The sequence below is a fragment of the Arachis hypogaea genome, chromosome 18 (assembly GCF_003086295.3).
Source record: "Arachis hypogaea cultivar Tifrunner chromosome 18, arahy.Tifrunner.gnm2.J5K5, whole genome shotgun sequence".
Classification (NCBI taxonomy): domain Eukaryota; kingdom Viridiplantae; phylum Streptophyta; class Magnoliopsida; order Fabales; family Fabaceae; genus Arachis; species Arachis hypogaea.
This window is the reverse complement of record NC_092053.1, coordinates 7587184-7605293: the sequence shown is the minus strand read 5'-3', so window position 1 is coordinate 7605293 and position 18110 is coordinate 7587184. Positions and strand designations below refer to the sequence as shown.

General features: G+C 31.6%; 1 long non-coding RNA gene across 1 annotated transcript; it reads right to left on the bottom strand.

Moving 5' to 3' along the window:
- Positions 1-14714: 14714 nt before the first annotated feature.
- Positions 14715-16982, bottom strand: LOC140181606 (uncharacterized). Its single transcript, XR_011876576.1, has 3 exons — positions 16640-16982; positions 16425-16536; positions 14715-15047 (listed from the first exon to the last, which is right to left on the bottom strand). It is a non-coding gene; the product is annotated as an uncharacterized lncRNA (long non-coding RNA).
- Positions 16983-18110: the final 1128 nt, after the last annotated feature.

The window sequence follows — 18110 nt, the reverse complement described above, 5'->3', positions numbered from 1 at the left end:
ATATTATAACATATGTATGAATAAAATCACATGAAGCCATATAAAACCACAATAGTCACCGGTTCCTATTGCCTTTTTGTTGTTTTTTCCTTCAAGTGACTATGTTCTATTTCCAGAGGTCATGGAAGTGTGGATCCAATCCATTCAATTTGCTAATTTCTAATCTTCTAAGAAAGTTTGATTTTTCCATCAAAAATTACCAATCTTACCGAAAAACTACTGATCTATATCCTCTAATTTTTCAATTTGCTAATTATTCAATGAATTTTGGTTCCAATTTTTTCAAGAGGGAATCTAAGTTTGGATAGCAAATGTTCGAGCTTTTGCTTTTCAGTTATTTGAGTAAATTGAAACCAGCTTGTTCTACTGTCTTAGTTAATGTTGTTCATTTCTTTTTTCCCTTCTAGATTCTACATTCATGAGCTTGGTCTTATAGGTTCATCCTCACCATGTTGTTATGTAGTGGTAATCAATTATAGTGTTAAATTGAGCTTATTTTGTTCTCAGTTGAGGGGTGAAGAGAAAGATATTCATTTATTTAGCTTATTACTTGTCTGAATAAGACCTAGAGTTTTAACTGGAAACTAAATCATTTCTTAATTATGATTATGTGTACTGACTTTGGATATTAGTCTGAACAGAGTTTAAAGTTCTAGCTAGAAATCAATCATTGCTCTACCTTATTCCTAATTTCATACCTTGTTTGCATTTTGTAGTATATAGCATGAAATTTAATCTGTTTAATGTTTATGTATTTCTCATGCAATGAGTTTTAGTTGAATTTATTTCAGCATGAAAAAGTATTGGGGCCTTGTATAGTTTACAAACTTTTATGGTTGGCTTGCAGTTACAGACTTCCATATTGTAAGACAGATGGTGAAGATAGGATTTATTTGTGCTGTCAAATTACCCTTCTTTTGTAGTTTATGATTTTGTTGAGTCTTTACTATGAGTAGTGTACCTAAGAGACCTCATGATGAGACTGTACACTATGAAAGGGAGAAGAATGTTTGGCCAACAATTGAAGAAGGAAAGGTAAAGCCTGTCGTGTAGAAATACTTCCCTCTCTTTAAGGCAGCGGGGCACACTGCATCATAGAAAGCAGCCAACATATTGAGAAGATATTGCTTGCTCCATGAATGTCTTTGTTCTGTAATACTGAACAATGTAAATGACAACATACTATAGATCTTCTAACTTTATTAATCTTTATGCTATATATATGAACTCAAGAACCTTTAAAGCTATAATTTACAATAAAGAAAAATGTGTTTTTATTTGTGTGCAAGGGGTTGGCAAAAAGCACAAAGAACTGAATGTTTGAAAAGCATTAAAAAAGAAGACAAGAAAAAGGAGCATTAGATTGGACTATGTCTATTGTGGCCAAAAGTTGAAATAAAACAGCACTAAACTACTAGTCATAGTGAGACTGAAGCCAATATCCAACTTAGTTTTGCCATCAATTAATATACGTCAAATTGGTTAGAGACACGGAGCTACACTTTTTAATCTAATGTGGTTGCATGCATAAGGATACTGCTATTTTCTTGAATGTGTGGATAGGTGGCTATGGACTGAAAATAAAAATGAACATTCAGACTATTTTACTGATTGGACTATGTCTATTGTGGCCAAAAGGTGGCTGTGGGTTTTACTGATCTTTCAATGACAGAATTCAAAGTAAACAGCACCCTAATTCTCAAAACTCTTGGACTTGAAGAAGAAACGGTAGCATTTCCACTGGTAGCTCTTGTATTTGAAACATTAAGTGACCTCAATGCAGTCATCCCTGTGTTTAGATGAAAATATACCAAATTTGACAACAAAATAGATTGAAAGGTATTAAATCCTAAAAATATGCAGAAAAAACCAAATAGCAATTCCAAAGTTTTATCCAAGTTGCAATTCTGGACAGTTTTGCCCAACTTCTTTCCATATTGATCTATAAGACCATCATTTTTGTCCAAAAAGTTGAAAATAATCACCTTGTTTATTCTTCTGGAAATTATTTTTTCGTAATTGAGTAATCTTTTTATACAAATTCTTTGCTTCAATCTGTATTTAAGGGAAAACTCATATAATGAGTTACATAATTACTGCAAATAAAATAAGTACAACAAATCAAAGTCAACAGCATTGCCTCCATCTTTTAATACAATGGCAAATAACAGGTTACCATCAAAGATGCTAAAATCACTAAAGTTAATAGAATAACAATATATTACTCGAAGATTTTGCCATTTTGGTCACTAAAATTATCTCAGAGAGTTTTCCTTTTGGAACAATAATAATCATCTGGGATATCTCATTAATGTTTTAGACCATCTGCAACATGAATCTCAATTGTTGGAATATGGAGTTTAAACATTATTAAGTGATTGAAAAGTGGAGAAAATAAGAGGAAATAGTAAACAAAGGTGATTATCCAAGAGTAGAAAATCAAGAGGAACAACACTATCACCATGTTGTCATGCCTTGTAAACAAGTGCACCTCCATTTTTGAGAGAACCTATTATCAAACCAGCATCAAAACAAAGCATATGCCATATGCCAACCAGTTTCTCGAGCAGTACAAAGAGGAACATCAACACATGACAAGAATCATCATAACCAAAATAAGGCAAATACAAGGATATATTTGCAATACAACTTCAATAAGAAACTTTTTTGAGAGGCATAAGCTTCTTCACAATATGCAAATTCTGCATATTATGATATTAAGACCCATCAAATCAAGAGATGTAACAAAAAGCAGCTATATTGGATAATACTACATATTAACACATGGTTTTGCAAAATGCTTAATTGTACTTAGAAAAATTACATATCCAAACTATATTTTTCGGTTGACCATAATCATTGATCTAACATTCTGTAAGAATTAATCAAGAAGCAAATTAAAGAAATGAGTCCTAGTAAGAAAATCTCTCAAATATTCCTAAATGAGTACACATTCACATAGACAAGAAGGGTCTAAATAGAAAAACTTTGCCGCAATTCAACATCAAAATCAGATATCAAGTAAGCAGTCTAACTATGAAAATGAAAATCACGTATAACCAATATACATGTGTATATGCAAATCAAAATCAACCACTTCATAGTTCACATATCATTGATTAACTTTATAGAAATCTCAGAATATATCTAATAAACCAAACAAATCAAAGGCATGAATCAGCAATAGAAGAAAAACCAGAAGAAGCTTGAGCCCTGATTAATTTAGGCTTAGCAGAAGAGCAAAAAATTCTTGCTGCAAAACCCCTTCTTGCAGTGCTGAGATCAATTTCCATGGTGCTCGGTTTCTAAAATCAAAGAACATCTGAACCCTAGGTGTCACACAAACATAATCTATAGAGTAGAATAATATTTTTATACTGACCTTTTGTAGTCCAAGAGGGGAACGAAAAAGACGTCGGAGGGTAAAACGTCACCGGCTGGAGGGGAGGGGCTTTTCCGATTGGCAGGTTTAGGGCTATGCAATGACGCAACCTGCGTGACGGTGATGCAAGGGCATTCGCGGTGCGCACGAAAGCATCTCCCAATGCTATGGGTGACGGGGGCTGTTGTGGGTGGCGGCGCAGCACGGTGAGAGAGGATGAGACTGCGGGAGAAGCAATTCCGTTCACTCGGGGGAGAGGAAGGCAGTTATGCAGTGCGATGGTGTTGCTCAGTCTTTCGCGGTGCTCACGGCGGCATCTCCTGAGGCTATGCGCGATGGCGGCTGTTGTGGGTTGCGGGGCGGCACCGTTGAGAGATGAAAATATTTGAGAAGCAAATCCGTGCAAATAAGGGATAGGGTTGGCAGTTTTTAGTTTTGCATTATGAAATCCTTATTTCGGTTGAATTTGAAATTTGAAATAAATAATAATTAATTACATTAATTATCATTTGATTTTAATTACAAAAATATCCCCATTGTACATATTGTATAGTAACTACATTGGCTCCTCATACTTTTCCATAAACTGACTATAATAATGTTTATTACTCTAAGTTGATAAAGGAAAACAATACACATATATCCACTACCTTTGTGTGTGTGTGTGTGTATGTTTTTTTTTTCTTTACATGTACATTTCTATATTTAGATTAGTGTTGAAGGTGCTGCAAGAGTAGCTTGAGAATGTGTGAAATTGGGAGATCAGAGAAGAGAAATTTGAGAGATAAAAGCTAAATCAGTAAATGACAAAACTCATCATTTACTGTAGGCTTCCTTATATACACATGTGTACACCTAGCTAATTATGCAGCCACTGTACCTGATAACCTACTCTAATAAATATCTCAATTGGCTCTAACTAACTCTACCACTTGCTGAATTATGCTAACTACTTTAAACTAACTAACAAACTGCAGCTAAACGATTCTGTTAAGTAACATCTTCCCTCAAGTTAGGGGTGCAAATATTTTGCAATCCTAACTTGCCAAACAAATTGGAAAATATATTGGGAGCAAGTGCTTTAATCAGCAAGTCGGCAACTTGTTTGTAAGTTGAGATAGGTAGAAGGTGGATTAATTTCTCCAGCATCTTGTCCTTGACAACATGGCAGTCAACCTCTATGTATTTAGTCTTTCATGGAATACCGGGTTGGATGCAATGTGGATGGCTGCCTAACTATCACAGTACATGCTTATTAGTTTCTGCAACTCCATTCCCAAGTCTCTGAGTATTTTCTTCATCCAAATTGTCTCTCGAGTTGCTGATGCTAGAGCTCGATACTCAGCCTCGGCTGAGGAAGAGGCAACAATAGTCTACTTTTTGCTTTTTCAAGAGACAATGGAGCTTCCAATGTAAAAACAGTAGGCAGATGTTGACCTTCTCAAGTCTGGGCACGCTGTCCAATCTGAGTCATTGAATCCCGTTACCAGCAAGCCTAATTGTGCAAGGAAGAAGAGACCTGTTGTTGGTGACATTTTAATATACTTCAATACTTTATGTGCTGTCTTAAGTTGTAGTGTGGTTGGTTTCTCTAAAAATTGACCCAATTTTCCAATTGCATAGCTAATATCAGTCCTTGTATTAGCTAAATACAATAGCCTGCCAATAAGTTTCTTGTATTCAGTGTTGTCATCGAGGAATTCCCCCTCATCTTTGGTCAATTTGGCACTATAACCCACAGGTGTGGTGCAAGGCTTGCAGTCTTCAAGCCCAGAATCTCTCAGCAAGTCTAGTGTATGCTTAAATCATTGCCAGTAAGTACAACATCATCCACATAGACAAGTAGAGCAGTGAATCCAGTCTTTTGTGATTCGGTGAATAGGCTATGATCAGATTTTGACTGCAAGTAACCATGCTCAAGGAGAACAGACTTGAGCTTGTTGTTCCACTGTCGGCTAGCTTGTTTGAGTCCATATAGGGACTTGTTTAACTTGCAAACAGACTTTGGGGGTGCATTCAGGCCTTGGATAACTTGCATGTAAACTTCTTCATCTAAATCACCATGTAAAAAGACTGTATTAACATCAATTTGCTTTAAAAACCAACCTTTTTGCAGCAGCTAGAGCAAGGACAAGTCGTAGATACTAAGCTTCATGACTGGACTGAAAGTGTTTAGATAATCAATGCCCACGACTTGTGTGAATCCCTTTGCCACTAACTTGGCTTTGTACCTATCAATAGTGCCATTTGGATTATGTTTAAGTTTGAAGATCCACTTACAGCCAATAGCTTTCTTGTGTGGTGGAAGAGTTGTAAATTGCCAAGTTTGGAGATGCTACAGTGCATTTAATTCTTCTTCAATAGCTTTCCTCCAGTTCGCATCAAATACAACTTCCTCATAGTTCTTGGGTTCTTTGTCGGTGGAGATGGCCAAAGAGAATGCCTTATGTGATGGTGAAAGTGCATGGTAGGACAAAAACTGTGAGATGGGATATTGTTTGAGTGAAGTTGTAGAGATGTTCATACACTGAAAATCTGATAGGTATAAAGGTTGTTTCCTTTCTCTGGTGGATCTTCTAAGAGGAATGATATGTGAAGCCTGCTTATCTAAATAAGATGCTGATGCATGGCTAGTGGTGCTAGAGCTAGCTAAAGTGGATTTAGCCATAGTGTGTGTGTGAGATATAGTGTTTGAAGTAGAGGCAGCAGGTGTAGCTGGTGTGTGCAGGTGTGTTGTGCTACTGGGAGTGTGTGAATGCATGATGCTATCTCGTGCATTTAGGGGGAAAGTAAATTGTGTCGGAGGGCTCTCTAAATGATAAGTGAATGGGTCATGTAATGCAAATGTTGTTTGATCACTTGTAATTTTTTATGAATGTTGTTGTGTGCATGAGGTGTGAAAAGGAAATAAACTTACATAAAATTTTACATCTCTTGAAAGAAACATTTGATTGAAATCATGTCTAGAAGCACGAATCCTTTGGTGGCTTCCCTGAACCCCAAGAAGGCACACCTCCTTGTCCTGAGATCCAGTTTCTTTCTACCAGCAGAGACACTATTGGCATATGCCAAATATCCAAACACTTTTAAATCTGAAATTGAAGGGAAGGTTTGATACAAAACTTGATTAGGTGTTTTATTATCTAAGAATGTAGAGGGAATGGCATTTATTAGGTGAATTGCATGTTTTGTGGCATAATTCTAGTAACAACGTGGCAAGTTTGACTGAAAAATTAGAGCTCTAGTTACTGCAAGGATGTATTGATGTTTTCTCTCAACAATTCCTTTTTGTTGAGAGGTTTCAACATATGTCCTTTGATTAATGATGCCAGTTGAAGCATAGAATGTAAACATGATAAATTCTGCCCCATTATCAACGCGAATTGCTTTAACAGTTTCACCAAATTGAGTTTTAGCCAAATTGATAAAAGTTGTAACAAATATGAAGAATCTGATTTGGCTTTCATGAAGTAAACCCAAGTATACCTTGATTTATAATCGACAATAGTAAAAAAATATTTGTGACCCTCAATTGAGAGAGTTAAGAGAGAGACCCCATATGTCAACATGAATTAGTTAAAAAATAATGCTCTGAAATTTTATTACTTGCTAGAAAGGGGATTTTTCTTTGCTTTGCTAAATGACAAGAATTACAAGGTACATCAACAATTATTGCAAGTAATGAAATTGTAGTTCTTTTTTATTGTGTCATGCTATGTAATGATAGGTGTCCTAATCTAAGATGCCAGATGTTATTGTCAGATGACTTTTGAACATTCATGATACATGATTGTGTGAGGTTTAACCAATATGTATTCAGTGTATAAAGACCAACAACCTCAGCTTTGCCAATCATCCTCTTGGAACTGCAGTCCTGAATCTCATAGTGCAATGCAGGGATGTAGTGAGTTTCAAAACTGAAATAAGCTTGAAATTTAAGGATGGTATATACAATGCATTGACAAGATGCAATTTTTCAGAAAAAATAATAGTTCCAATTGTATTGCTTGTAGTGTAAGAACCGTTTGGCAATTTTACAAGAATTGGATCTATTTGATGATAGGTTTTAAAATCTTCAAGGGCATATGACACCTGATCTGTAGCTCCAGTGTTAATTACCCAAGAAGTGCACTTTCTGTTTGAAATCCTTAAATCTGTCACATTGGTTTTAAAATGCAATATGTGTACCAAATTACCTTGATGAAGTTGTGACTGTGGTAATTTCACAATTTGGTTTGCACTATGGATTTTCTTTACCTCTTGCTTGTGTAGTAAAGCTAGTAAAGCCTCCTTTTGTTCTATAGTAAATTCAAAATTGACATTCTCAATCTCTCCCAACTGTGAATTGAGTTGTTCATTTTCTACCTCAGTGTTTGTTGTGGCCATGGCATTTACAACAGCTTCTCCACTATACTTTTGCCTTAAGTGTGGTGGAAGGCCATGCTTCTTATAGCATGTTTCAACAGTGTGCCCCAACTTTTCACAATATGAGAAATGTAGTTTGCCTCTTGCACCTCTCCTTACACCAGCTTGATACCTACCTCCTCTACCTCTACCTCTTCCTCTACCTTGACTATAGTCTGTAGTGTTTGAGTGAAAATCAGAGTATGCGAGCAACTTTGGGTCTGAGATAGGTTCAAGGCTATGATTCTGCCTTTCTTGCTGTGTGAGCAGTGAAAACACATTGTTGATGTTAGGAAGTGGATCCATTAACATGATTTGGGACTTTACACCTGATTATTGGTCATTTAATCCTCTTAGGAATCGTGTTACCTGATCCTCCACCTTATACTGCCTGATGATTCCCAAGGAGCACAAGCATCTCGTTCCACACTCACATGACGGGATCGATCTGAAGTTCTCAATGTCTTCCCAAATTGACTTCAGCTTGGTGTAATATGTTGTGACGTCCATATCTCCTTGTTAGATTGTGTATAACTCCTCATAGAGCTCGGCCACTCGAAATCTATCACCTTGGTAGTACCGCCGCTTCAATTCATTCCACATATCACTTGCTATGTTGTTTCATATCACCAATTAACGAATGCTAGGGCTCAATGAAAGATTGATCCATGCCAACACATAAGTGTTGCATCTTTGCCAAGATTCATATACACTATCATCTTTTTCTGGCCTTGCTAGGCTACTATCTATAAACTTCAATTTGTTCTTTGCACTTAATGCTAACAACATAGATCTACTCCAAGAACTGTAGTTCTTTCCATCTAGAACTTCTGAAGTGAGAGGAATAGCAGTACTTTTTGATGGATGCAGATAATAGGGACTTGACAAATCTTGATTCGAACGGAGACTATTTCGTGTGATATTTGTGCTTGGATCGAAGCAATTTGATTCAGCATGTTACTCAATGCATACAAATTAATACCAGAAGATGTGTTGTTGTACGGTTCCGCCATTGCTGTCTAATCTTATTTGATTTGCAAGATCAGAGCGCTGCGATACTTGAATTGTGAATAGGAGCAGAGATTCAACCTCTCACCTTCCCTCAATCTTCTGTTTATCACACACGCTACTCTCTTAGAGTTCACGCTCACCGCACCATGTTAAAAGTGTCCTAAGAGTAGCTTGAGAGTGTGAAATTAAAAGATCAAAAAAGAGAAATTTGAGAGATAGAAGCTAAATCAGTAAATGACAAAACTCATCATTCACAGTAGATTCGTTTATCTTATATATATGTGTATATCTAGCTAATTATGTAGTTACTGTACCTAATAACTTACTCTAATAAATATTTCAATTAATTCTAATTAACTCTATTACTTGCTAAATTATGCTAACTACTTAAAACTAACTAATAAACTGCAGCTAAATGATTATGTTAAGTAACAATTAGATATATGTGTTAGGGGCGTACGTCTATGATCAACCTGTCATGAATAAACATATCATGATGATTACAATTATTTTTAAGTTATAATATATTAGAGTACATAAATATTAATAAATCCCTTTTTTCTTAATTATATGATTAACTCTTAGGATTGTTTTTAGGCAACATTTATGATTGGATTGGACTAAAATCATTGGTCCTAACGAGTGTATTTTTTGATGTAGATAGTCCCAAATTTTAATTTAGACATTATATTACAAATTTATCCATACTGTATATTTATGCAGCAACACTTAAGTTGCGTTTGTTTCTGAGAACAGGATAGGACAAGACATTGAGAACAAAATAGGACAAGATACTGATGAATAGAGATACAAAATTTTATGTTCTTATATTCTATTTGGTGATAAATTAGAACAAATTATAAAAATCTAATTTATTCTTATTTTTTTATTCAAAAATTTTGAGATAAAAAATATAATGATAAAAAGATATAATTATGAAAAATTAACAAAAATAATAAAAAAAGAATGAAAAATAAGTTGTATTCTTTGTTAGTATCTCCGTGTCCTTTCTGTCAGGATGGACACAAAATACATTAATTCAGTGTTTTTGGACACACTGTCTCTGTCCATATCTCCTCTATCAAACATGATTTTGTGTCTCTGTATCCATATCTCAATATCCTGTCTCTATAAACAAACGCAGCCTTAAAGAATCCTATCCATTAATTGGTCTTTGCCAAATTTCAAATTTGGATGTAAGAGACACATAATCATTTACCACTTGAACTAAAGTCTCAACTACAGCGAATGTGCTTAACTAGTTGAGTATATTAAGAGCTATCTAACAACAAATCAATGTTTAAAAAAAGAGTTATGTTACTGTATGTACATCAAAATCAATTATCAAAATTAGTTACTAGTATAAAATATATGCTAGAATATAAATATACATTGAAAATAAATTAAACTATACATATATTTATACATAAATATATTGGTAGCTGATTTTAGTAGCTAATTTTAATGTATAAATAATATTTTTGTTAAAAAAAATTTGTTTCTTCCATTTTTTTTTTTTAAAAAAACATAGATTAGTATCTATATTTAAAACATAAATAGAATAATAGTGATCCCCACAAAAATAGTTTAACTAATTAAACAGTAAATCCAAGGGACCAAAACAAAAATAACGTAACAAAAGAAAAAAATTTGAGCTTTTTGTGAGACATTTAATTTGTTGATGATAATTTTGTATGCTTTTAGATTTTACATGATATCGGTGATAATTTGATGTTATTGGTTTTGCGAATTTTCTATTTAGCACCTTAGTTACAACTTATAAAAGTATCCACCAACAAAAACAATATGTAGGAATCAAATCCAACTAACTGATGATATATATGAAAAGGTTGACTAGTTGAATCTTCTGTTGGCTAAATTACTTTATAAGAAATGTGCGAAATGTTTTTGAAAATATTTTTAGTTTGTCAGTATTTTAGATGTTTCAGTTGATTTAGCTATTGATTTCAATTATATATACTTTTAGAAATGTTACTTTATATATATCATTGAAAGTTGAAACACATAAAATACTAAAAGTCTAGAACGCTTGAAATGCTTTCGATGTTATTATTTGTCAATGATATAATTTTATAATTTTTAATTTTAAATTTTACTAAAAATTATTAGAATAACGACAATTTTACTGTAAGATATAAATTATATGAGATAAGTTTTAAGAATACAAAATACTAAAGGATTATTAGAATTTATTATTTTTATTATTAATTAATTAATAATATTTAAAAATATATATTAAAATATATTATTAAATTATTAAACTAAATAAATTAAATTAATAATTAAAAATAATAAATTCTAATGACTGTTCAACAATTTTTTTTGTTACAAAATTCATAGACGACCTTAAATCCGATAAGGTAGATGAACATGATTTTGTTGAAATCCAAACGTATCTGTTTTGTGGGGCTAGTGATTTTGATTTGTTTGGAGTCATGACAAAGGTCAGAAGAAAAGCAGGATTATTATCAAATAATCAATTTGTCGCACCACATATACCAAACCAAATGTTTAGGTGCTCCAAATCTTAATTGACCCACAACAAAAATAATGAAAAGGAAATTAATTAATATGAAAATAATTTATGTACTGAAATAATAAATAAATAACAATGATCGGTACGGGAAACCAACAAAGTTGGATTCCTTGAACAAAATGCTATTGGCAAAAAAATTTTATGTGATGTATATATGATGCTTTTCTCACGTCACACGGCCTCAATGCATGAATGCATGCATTGATAATTACAATAAGCTAAGTGCCAAGTATTTTTATTTTCATTTTAGCTTTTTAATAGGACCAAATATTTGTTAGACGCATACATTCATATAAAATTATATTATGTTAGTTTCACCTATCATTTGTTATTCATTATATCTGGAATATTTATACATTTTAGTTTTTAAAAAATTTTGGATTAAATTTTAGTCTTTAACTAAAATTAATTATTTGATTGATCCTTAATAATTAATTTCATCACTTATTTAAGTTTTTTATTCTGTCAATTCTAATAGAAACAAAATAGTTCCTGACAATTTTAACGAAGGACAAAATGGTCCATGTTCCCTCTGTTCGAAAACAACGCTGTTCTTTCCCAATTTCCATCGTATCTTGTATAACTCTAACATTTATATTCTCCTTTTTCATCTTTATAGTCTTCTTCACCATCTCCTCCTTCCTCCTCTTTAGCTCCAAGATGGATTAAATACGATTTTGATTCCTAAGGTATAGGTAAAAAATTTGTTTCGTCCCCAACCTTTTTTTGCATACAAAATAGTTCCTAAAGTTTAACTTGGTTTTAAAATCGTCTCTAAGGTTTAACTTGGTTTTAATTTTTGGCAGCGAAAGCGGAGACAGAGGTGGATCGTGAACAACTTCTTCTTCTTTTTCCCTTCTCCCTTGTTCTTCTTCCCGACCTTCCTCCTTCGCAGGAGCAGAAACACTCTCATTCTCTGATCTTATGTTTTCATTTTATAATCTTTTTTGTTATGAGTAATTTATTGGTCCAAAATTTTAAGTTTTAAGTAAAAAAGAAGATTTTAAAACTTGATTTTAAACCTTAGAGATGATTTTGTATACAAAAAAAATGTTGGAGATGGAAAAAATTGTTGGCCTATACCTTAGAGACAAAAATCGTACTTAATCCCTCCAAAATCAAGTCATGATGTAACTGCCACGCCTGTCGCACCTACCTCAATATGTCATGGATCACACACTTCCCAAATCTCTATAACTAGTACACCCACCTCCTTCGCACTTTAACCACCAGAAGTATCCATCTCTACGTCCTTGATAACAGCATCACCTCCGATTCCGACAACGTCTACTACATCCTCAAGACTAAGTTCCACAACTACTCTAAGGGCACACCTTTCTCCATTCTCCGACAAGTAATATAGATTGTTGGACATTAGAACATTATGAAAAGATTCTCCTTTGACATCATATGCAAATTCTCATTTGGAATAGATCCCGAGTGCTTCTTTCCTTCTTTTCTGGAGTCCAAGCTAGCAGAGAGTTTCGACCTCGCATCCAAGCTACTATCAGTACATCGAGCAATGTCGCCGCTCATATGAAAACTGAAGTTATTACTGTGGAGAAGAAGTTAAAGGAAGCGATCAGAGTGGTGGATAATGTGACCATGGAGATGATAGAACAGAGGAGGAGGGAGATGGCGACGACGACGGGTCTTAACAAATCAAACTTGTTGTCTAAATTCATGGGATTCATCGAAAAGTACAAGTACTTGAAAGACATAATAGTCATTATTTTCCTGAGTATGAATTGGTTGAGCACAAGTTGAAGATTTTTCTTCTTGTGAACATTAACATTGCAGTGTGTGCATTATGTAGCTTGAAGTTGCAGTGTTAGACTGTTAAGGTTATGTAAGATATGATGAAAAATTGGGAGAGAACAATATCGTTTTTGAATAGAGAGGGTTAAGAACCATTTTGTCTCCTGTTAGAATTATCAGAGACTATTTTGTCCTACCTAAGTGACTGAAGAAGTTAATTGTTAGAGACTAATCATATATTTAATTTAAGTTTGGGACTAAAATATCTGGTCCGAAATTTTTTAAGGGTCAAAATGAATAAATACTCTTATATCTATTATTTACTATCGAATATAATATATATAATTCCTAGAATTATTAAGAAAACAAAGTATTTTATTTATCATTTTAAATCTCATTTTTTATTTTTATTGTACATATTTAATCAAATAAAATACTAAATTAACTAATAAACCCATTATTACTAGCTATAGTTAGATAAAATGTAAATCTCATTAAACTTTAATCTAATGAGTATAATAAATGAATCAACGTGACGTCTTAAACAAAACTAGTCACCTAATCAAATTCTTTATTATTATTAAAAGATTATCCTATCATGGTCCCCTTAGAACAAGTCACTAACACAAAAGAAGTCATCATGGTTTGATACTTTGATTTATGTCCACGATCATCATCTATCTTGTCAGCACAGCTAGCTTAATTGTCTCACCATATATATAACTCCATCCTTGCCCAAAAATTAAATTGAAAAACAGTAATGTTACATGTTCATCACTTCATTTTGGATCAGAATTTAATTAGCAATAGTTTGTAGTTATAAAATATACAATTTGTAGCTATATTTACTAAATTTTACACATAAGAATTAATATAACTTGTATTCATATATTTATCCGAATTTAGAATCAGTAAATTTATTTATTGAAGAGAATTTAATATTTTTATTGATAAAATATTGGCTAAAATTGTTAAAAATTGTTTATTCTCAAGATTTTCAATAAAAAAATTATACCATGAAACTGAAAATAATCCTCATATACATAAAAAAAATTATTTATATAAAATACACATTAAAATATATATTAAAAATAAGTTAAATAATATATATATATATATATATATATATATATAATAATTAATTTAATAACTAATTTTTAATGTACACATAATAATTTTAAAATAAAAAAAAGTTTATTCCATTTAAATCTTACACACTACTAATAAAGTAATAATGATCAGGAGATCTATTTCTATTAGAGTTATTATTTAAGTAGTATAGTTATATAACAGATTTACACATCACTAATTATTATGGTACATAAAATTACTCTTCTAATTAACTAGGAAGTGATCAATGATGATGACAAATAAAAAGACCAAACTTAAGAGCCATATAATCGTATAATTTAAAAAATCAACTGTATAAATCGTGACCACAGAAAATTAATGACTAAATTAATCATGGTTAATCGTATAAAATATATATTAAATATAAAATATATATTAAAAATAAGTAGTTAAACAATATATATGTATCTACATACAAATATAATATAATGGTTAAAGTATACATAGTATATTTACTAAACAATATCAAAATAATGACCTAAAAATCACAATATTATTTTGACCATCAAATGTAATATTCAGATCTAAATTATTTATTACCACTAATACACACAGGTTGCTATACATATACATACACAATGGAGAAAAAGATGATAGGGCCTAATCATGGCTTACTTTGGTGCTACTTGGCTACATGCATGAAACTGATGGAATAGAAATTAATGCAAAGCAAAAATTACATAAAGGCAAAGGGTAAAGAGGCCCCACATTTTGAGTTTGCACCTTCAACTTTGAAGGAATTAATAGCCAGCATCTCAAGAAAATGAAGGATTCCTCCTTCATTAACTCTACCATGTCCCCTTCCTGCAAATCAGTCTTTATCATATTCTCATCATTCATTCATTCTTCAATTCCCTCACTTAACTCTTTACAGTAGCTACTTCTCACTGGTGCTAATACTCCAACCCCATCGAAAAAAGTTACATAACATTTATGATTCATACATGTGTAGTTCATAGTTCTAAATTACAGTCCTCATCAGTCACAATTGTTGTGGTAACAATATTATTAGAGAAATTTTTAAGATCAGTGATTTTTAGTAATTTTTATGATTATTTGACTAGTATAAATATTAAATTGTCTTTAATAAATAAATTTTATTAATTTTTATGTACAAATTTTGATAAATATAAGTGTAAATGATATGTTTTTTATGTACAAAATCTTCGAATATGAATTATATTAGTCAAATGTTAGTCAAAATGATAATATTTACTGATTATGTAGTATTATTGTTCGTATTAGGATGACAAATTGACAATTCTATATTTCAGCATAAGAGCAATTTAATTAAAACGATATATACTATACTAGATAGCTTCATAAATAATACTGTAGTTATTTTTATATTAATACCTTTGTGAATTAAAATGTATAAAGATATATAAGAGAGGACCTTAGCTTGATATATAGAATCAATCTACTACTCTTTATCTTTTGCCTAGCTATATATCTTTATAGGATTTTTTTTTTCTTTTCTGATTTTTGGTATATTGGATAGTATATAATATAATAATGGTTAGTGCAAACTACAGTGGCCGACCTAATACGCCAATTTTAATTTATATCTAGTTACCTACTTCATGTATATATATATACACAATAATGGTGTATATATGCAATAATATCTACGAAATTATATTTACGTTCCTTATCATATAAAAGTTTAACTAATTAGCTCAGTCATTGAAGTTTTGGAAATCAATAATATATATGACATAAAACAAAATCATCAATAAGTATCCGTGTAATTCAAATTAAGTCGATATATATTATATATATGACATAAATTAAAATTGGAAAAAGGTTGGGGGAGGTTGACAAAATTAAATTCCTATATCTTCTAGGTATAGATCAGAAGACATGGAATCAAACCAGACTGTACTAGGGATTTTATATGGTCACTAATAAGTCACACTAATCTAATATATATATATATATATACACACTTGAATGATGAATTCTACCTTAGCTTCAAAACCTTTATATATATGCCGTATGTTCTGCTTAATTTATTCCCTCTTAATTCCAATTAATCCCACTAATTAAACTCGAATTTTGCTTTATTTTGACTAATCAGATCAATAGACCTATATATAACTAACCAACTAAGATTTTGGTATATGATATACTATATGGCTACATGATGATATGAAAATATGATTTATGTGTAATTATTACCTTTTATACCCCATGTATGTTGCCCTTTCATGATGATGCTTCATCTGCAGCTAGCTACAATCCACACTATGCTGGAAACTTTGATTTCATTTTCCCCCTTCTTCTACAAATTCTAAAATTACATAAAGCAAAGAGGGTTGTATATATGCATATCTATCAAGAAGAGAGAGAGAGAAAATCAAGAAGGAATAGAAAGAAAAAAAAGACTAACATACCATAGTTTTGATGAGATTGGGGGGTGTGTATGACTGTATGTGGAGATGGTAACAAAGAAGTGCAAAAATAAGATATTGACGCGGCTCAATCAAATTACATGGCTACGGATTACCTAGTAACCATGTATTCAAATTGAGGCGCGCCAATACCTCAGTTTTGTTAGCTTCATACAACAAATATTCATAGCACTTCACCATCACCACCTCCAATCCATATATAGAGAGAGGGAGGGATCTATCTTTCATACATGCACCTTCTTTGAATAATCTTCCAGAGAAAGCAAAGAAGAAAGACTAATTGATGAAGATAGAAGAGTATAGAACCAATTATGGTGGATGATGCAACCTTTTCTCCTTAATTTTCTGAGATCTATGGAACTTTCTACTTTTCATTATGATGTGGAACTAACATAGCATTTTGCAGCCTGTGGGGGAAGCAAATAGTAATAATAATTCAACAACCAAGCCAGTAGTATATGCTATATTTTAGGTCTACACTGTTTGACTGATTAATCACTTTCCATCTTCCATTTCCATCAACATATAATAAAATACTCTTAAAACTATTTGTTTTCTTAACCTCAATTTCGAAAAATACTCTTAAAATATTTGCCAAGTGTATATACATATTCAAACTACTACACCTTAATTTCAAGATTCTGTAGTGGCTTGGCATCCACGTACTCGTGGATCAAAATTTTCCATTCTACAAAAATATATTGCCTCGAATGGATTAAGAGGTAAGAGGGTCCTTATTGGAATTTTAATACATGCATAGAGATTTATAGTGGCTTTGAATAAAAAGCTTAATTAAGTTCTTTTTAAAAAAATAGTTTAAATAATAAATATTTATATTAAAAGTAATTTATTTAAATAAATTATTTTGTATTTAATTTTTTAGTTTTAAAAATGTTTATTTTAAAAGAAATATGATAAAAAAAATTTATTATAAAAATTTTTTTTTTTAATTTCTTTATAAATATTTAAATAATTTTTTAAAAATTATAATTTAATTTTAAAAATTATACTAAATATTAATATTATTATATTTTATAAGTTAAAAATTCAAAAAAAAATAATTTTTGAAACTTTTCAAATAGATGCTTAAGACTTTGTATTTATATTATTATTAGTGTGAAACTTAAATGAATTAATTATTAGACGTCACATATATACACTCAATTCATTGATAAAAGGACTCACTTTGATTTCGTTTTTTCATGAAATATAAGGGCATTGAAAGAGACGGGTTTCCATGCCTTCCGGTACAAATATGTACATATTAATTAAGTTGTTATGAATTGCACCCACCATTGTGGACCACATCACAGAATAGGCCAATGACTTTTAATAATTTCATAATATTATTTAAAATATATATATAGTTATATGCTAGCTATAAATGTAATACTTTGCTACCAAATAAAGTTTATTCTCAAAAGTATTATAATGTATCTTATTAACAATAATT